At 36.1% G+C, this 5,138-nt stretch overlaps 1 pseudogene; it reads left to right on the top strand.

Annotated features, from left to right (window-relative positions):
• The first annotated feature begins 3,820 nt into the window (after nt 1–3,820).
• On the top strand, nt 3,821–4,680 carry LOC108318255 (annotated as a pseudogene).
• The last annotated feature ends 458 nt before the right edge of the window (nt 4,681–5,138 follow it).

Raw genomic sequence — 5,138 nt, 5'->3', positions numbered from 1 at the left:
ACGGGGTTTCACCATGTTGACCAGGATGGTCTTGATGTCTTGACCTCGTGATCCCCCCACCTCGGCCTCCCAAAGTGCTGGGATTACAGGCGTGAGCCACCGCGCCCGGCAGGATTGCTTTTTTGATTTTTCACATTGTTCATTCTTGACATATAGAAATTCTGCTACTGATTTTTGTATGTTAGTTTTGTATCCTGCAACTTTACTAAATTTGCTTATCAGCTGTAGTAGTTTTCTTGTGGAGTCTTCAGGTTTCTCCAAAGGTAAGATAAATCATCTACAAACAAGGATAATTTGGCTTCTTCCTTTCCAATTTGGACACCCTTAATATCTTTCTCTTGTCTGCTTGCTCTAGTTGGGATGTCCAGTACTGTGTTGAACAGTGGTGAAGTGATCATCCTTGTCATGTTCCAGACCTTAGAGAAAAGGCCTTAAGTTTTTCCCCACTCATTATAATATTGGCTGTGGGTAGTTTATATATGACTTTTATTATGTTGAGGTATGTTCCTTCTATTCCCCAGTTTTTTTAAAGGTTTTTATCATAAAGGGATGTTGAATTTTAACAAATGTTTTTTCAGCACCAATTGAAATTACCATATGGTTTTTATCCTACATTCTTTTGATATGATGTATCACACTAATTGATTTGGATATGTTGAATCATCCTTCCATCCCAGGGATAAACTCCACTTGGTCATGGTGAATGGTCTTTCTAATGTATTGTTGAATTCAATTTGCTAGTATTTGGTTGCAGACTTTTACATCAATATTCATCAAAGATTGGCCAGTAGTTTTCTTTTTTGGTGTGTCTTTGTCTGGTTTTAGTATCAGGATAATTCTGATATCAAAGAATGAATTTGGAAGTATTCCCTCCTGCTCTGCTTTTCAGAATAAATTGAGTAGGATTGGTATTAGTTTTTCTTTAAATGTTTGCTAGCATTCAGCAATGAAGTATTAGGTCACAGGCTTTTCTTTACTGGGAGACTTTTATTACAGCTTCAATCTCATTACTTGTTATTGGTCTGCTCAGGTTTTGGATTTTTTCCTCTTTCAATATTGGCAGGTTATATGTGTCTAGGAACTTCTCCATTGCTTCCATATGTTTCCATTTATTAGTATACAGTTGCTCATAGTAGCCACTAATAATCCTTTGAATAACTGCAGATATCAGTTGTAATGTCTCCTTTTTCATTTCGATTTTATTTATTTTATCTTCTTTCTTTTTTTCTCAGGCTGGCTAAAGGTTTGTCAATTTTATTTAACTTTTCAAAATAATGTGTTTTTTTATTGATATTTTTTCCATTTTTTTTTTCCTGCTCTGATCTTTATTATTTCTTTTCCTCTACTAATTTTGGATTTGGTTAGCCCTTGCCTTTCTAGTTCTTTAAAATGCATCATTAGATTGTTCATTTGAAGTTTTTTCTTTTTTTTCTTTTTTTTTGGTGTAAGTATTAGAGCTATAAAATTCTCTCTTAGTACAGCTTTTGCTGTATGCCATAGGTTTTGGTGTATTGTGTTTTCATGATCATTTGTTTCAAGAAATTTTTCAATTTCCTTCTTAATTTTTTCATTAACTCACTGGTCATTGAGGAACATATTGTTTAAATTCTATGTATGTGAATCATTTCCAGAATTGCTCTTGTTATTAATTTCTAGTGTTATTGCATTGTGGTCAGAGAAGATGCTTGATATTATTTCAATTTCTTAATGTTTTAAGATTTGTTTTGTGACCTAACATAAGGTCTATCCTTAAGAATGATTCATGTGCTGAGGAAAAGAATGCGTATTCTGTAGCTCTTGGATGAAATGTTCTGTAAATATCTATTAGATCCATTTGATCTACAGTGCAGGTTAAGTCTGATGTTTCCTCATTGATTTTCTGTCTGAATGATCTGTCCAATACTGAAAGTGAGGTATGGAAGTCTCCAGCTATTATTGTATTAGAATCTATCTTTCTCCTTAGCTCTAATAATATTTCTTTTCTTTTTTTTTTTTTTTTTNCCAGCTACTCAGGAGGCTGAGGCAGGAGAATTGCCTGAACCCAGGAGGCGGAGGTTGCGGTGAGCCGAGATCGCGCCATTGCACTCCAGCCTGGGTAACAAGAGCAAAACTCCGTCTCAAAAAAAAAAAAGAACACAGGGATAGACACACAGCATGACCTATGATAAGACATTCTCATTCAGTGTACATTGACAACTCTCATGCACCTTGATTTAAAATACAGTAGAATTAAACCAATGCTGTAAAATGGTACAAATTCTACAATAACAGATACCTGAGAAGATACCATCTTCAACATCTCCTCCAAAATAGAAAGCCAGAGATCCTGAGTATATGCATCAGTAGATAACTCTCTAAACATGCTTTTCTCTCATCCTTACCTCAATTTTCTATTTAATGCATTAAAAAATTATTTTATGTAAGAGAATCTCAAAAGTTTCAGGAAACCTTTTAACAGAAGTTGAAGAAACTAAATAAGTTCATAACAAAGAAGCATCAGAGGAACTCAACTGATCAAAAGTGAAAGTATACTCAGCATCCCAATAATTTCATTTTCTACTTAATGGTGGGGTAACTTTATTTTAACATTAATTGCTAGAATCTTTCTATATGGCCATTTTGCTGGGTGATTAAATATAGTTTGATAAAATATTTCTTGAATGACAGAATATCTTAGACTTCCAGGACCTTTATTTTGAATGCACCTGGAAGTACATTGATCATGTATTTAAGGAGAAAATAAAGAGAATTTGCCAAATGTGTGCATGTCCTGGGGCATTTAATGAAAGCAACTGTGTTTTTAAAATATTAGATGAAATATAACTAAACAAATAAATAAACAAGCAAGAACCCTTGCCATAAGCTTGAGTTTTTTTTTTTTTTTTTTTTTTGAAACGGAGTTTCGCTCTTGTTACCCAGGCTGGAGTGCAATGGCGCGATCTCAGCTCACTGCAACCTCCGCCTCCCGGGTTCATGTAATTCTCCTGCCCCAGCCTCCTGAGTCACTGGGATTACAGGCACGTGCCACCATGCCCAGCTGATTTTTTTTGTATTTTTAGTAGAGACGGGGTTTCACCATGTTGACCAGGATGGTCTCGATCTCTTGACCTCGTGATCCACCTGCCTCGGCCTCCCACAGTGTCTAATAATATTTCTTATGTATATTTGGGTGCTCCAGTGTTGGGTACATATATATTTAAAATTATTGTATCCTCTTGCTAAGTTGACTCCCTTTATCATTATATAGTGACCTACTTCTCTTCTTATTGCTTTTGTCTTGAATTCTATTTTGTCTGATGTAAGTATAGCTATTCCTGCTCTTGGCATGGAATATTTTTTTACAACCCTTTATTTTCAGTCTCTGTGTGTCTTTATACGTGAAGTGTGTTTCTTGTAGGGAAAAGATCAAAGGTTTTTTTTTTTTTTTCGTCCATTCAGCTAGTCTATGTCTTTCAATTGGAGAGTTTCATCCATTTATATTCAAGGTTATTATGGACAAGTAAGGACTTACTCCTGTCATTTTGTTGTTTTCTTATTGTTTTGTGGTCTCCCTTCTTTCTTTCATTATTTTCTTCCTCTAGTGAAGATGATTTTCTCTGGTGATATGAATTAGTTTCTTGCTTTATATTTTTTGTGCATTCATTGTATGTTTTTTCAATTTGAGGTTACCATGAGGCTTGCAAATACTACTTTCAAACTCATTATTCAGGCATATAAACCAGCCGGAGTGGCAGCGGCAGAGGCAAGACCACCATAGCAGCTGGAGTAGCAACCCAGAAAAAGCACAGAGCAGCACTGGGGGCAGAGATCTGGTGACAGCATGAGAGGCACTGGGTTTTAAAAATTTGTATCATGCTTAATTATAAATTAGTCATTCTTGGCTCAGGAAGTGTTGGAAATTCTGCTTTGACTGAACAATTTGTACAAAGAATTTTTGTTGAAAAACATGATCCTACAATAGAAGATACTACAGAAAGCAAGTAGGAATACAGGCACAACTCTACATGCTTGAAATCTTGAATACTACAGAAACAGAGCAATTTATAGCAATGAGGGATTTGTACATAAAAAATGGACAAGGCTTTGCATTAGCTTATTCCATCCCACCACAGCCTACATTTTATGATTTACAAGATCTGAGAGAGCAGAGTCTTCAAGTCAAAGACACCGATGATGTCCCAATGATTCTTGGTAATAAAGGTGACTTGGAAAATAAAAGAGTTGTAGGGAAGGAACAAGGTCAAAATCTAGCAAGACAATGGAACAACTGTGCAGTCTTAGAATCTTCTCCAAAATAAAAAATAAATGTAATGTAATCCCAACATTCTGGGAGGCCGAGGCAGGTGGGTCACCTGAGGCCGGGAGTTTAAGACCAGCCTGACCAACAGGGTAAAACCCTGTTTCTATTAAAAATACAAAGTTAGCTGGGCATGGTGGCACATGCCTGTAATCCCAGCTACTCAGGAGGCTGAGGCAGGACAATCACTTGAACCCAGAAGGCAGAGGCTGCAGTGAACTGAGATCACGCCATTGCTCTCCATAGTGAGTAAAAAGAGTGAAACTCCATCTCAAAAGAAAAAAAAATAGTTAACAACACTTTTATGACCTACTGTGGTAAATTAACAGAAAAACTCCAGTGCCTGGGAAAGCTTGCAAAAAGTATCATGTCAGCTGCTTTAATGTACTAAATGCATTATAGGTCTGAGCTAGGTCTGAAGAATGTTGCCTAATTCTGCAGTGCCTGAGCAATTCCAACTTTGTTAAACCTACCAACATCTTAAGTAGGCTCTCCTGTGGTGTTACCCTTTAAGAGAGAGATGAAAGATACTATATCAGTTTGCACATTCCAATAACTTACCAGTATCACAAGAGAGATTTTTACTTATCTAATAGTCGTAGAGTATGCAGCTGGTAAAACCAGAAGCTACATCCCGTATTAATGCTAATTACAACATTTTTCATCCACCAATGTTATACATGTATGAAAATGGTGTGCTATACACTTGAACATGCCCCATGCTTTGTATTGGAGAGTACAATAATGCAAATCCTAAAAGCACTACTATTTTAACACAATAAAAGAAAGTCCAAAGAGGTCCTATACAGACTACTCCAGATAACTTTGCTTTGTTGATACT

The sequence above is a fragment of the Cebus imitator genome, unplaced genomic scaffold (assembly GCF_001604975.1).
Source record: "Cebus imitator isolate Cc_AM_T3 unplaced genomic scaffold, Cebus_imitator-1.0 Scaffold11, whole genome shotgun sequence".
Lineage (NCBI taxonomy): Eukaryota > Metazoa > Chordata > Mammalia > Primates > Cebidae > Cebus > Cebus imitator.
Note: the sequence above shows the minus strand (reverse complement) of the source record. Positions and strands in the feature narration are given on the sequence as shown.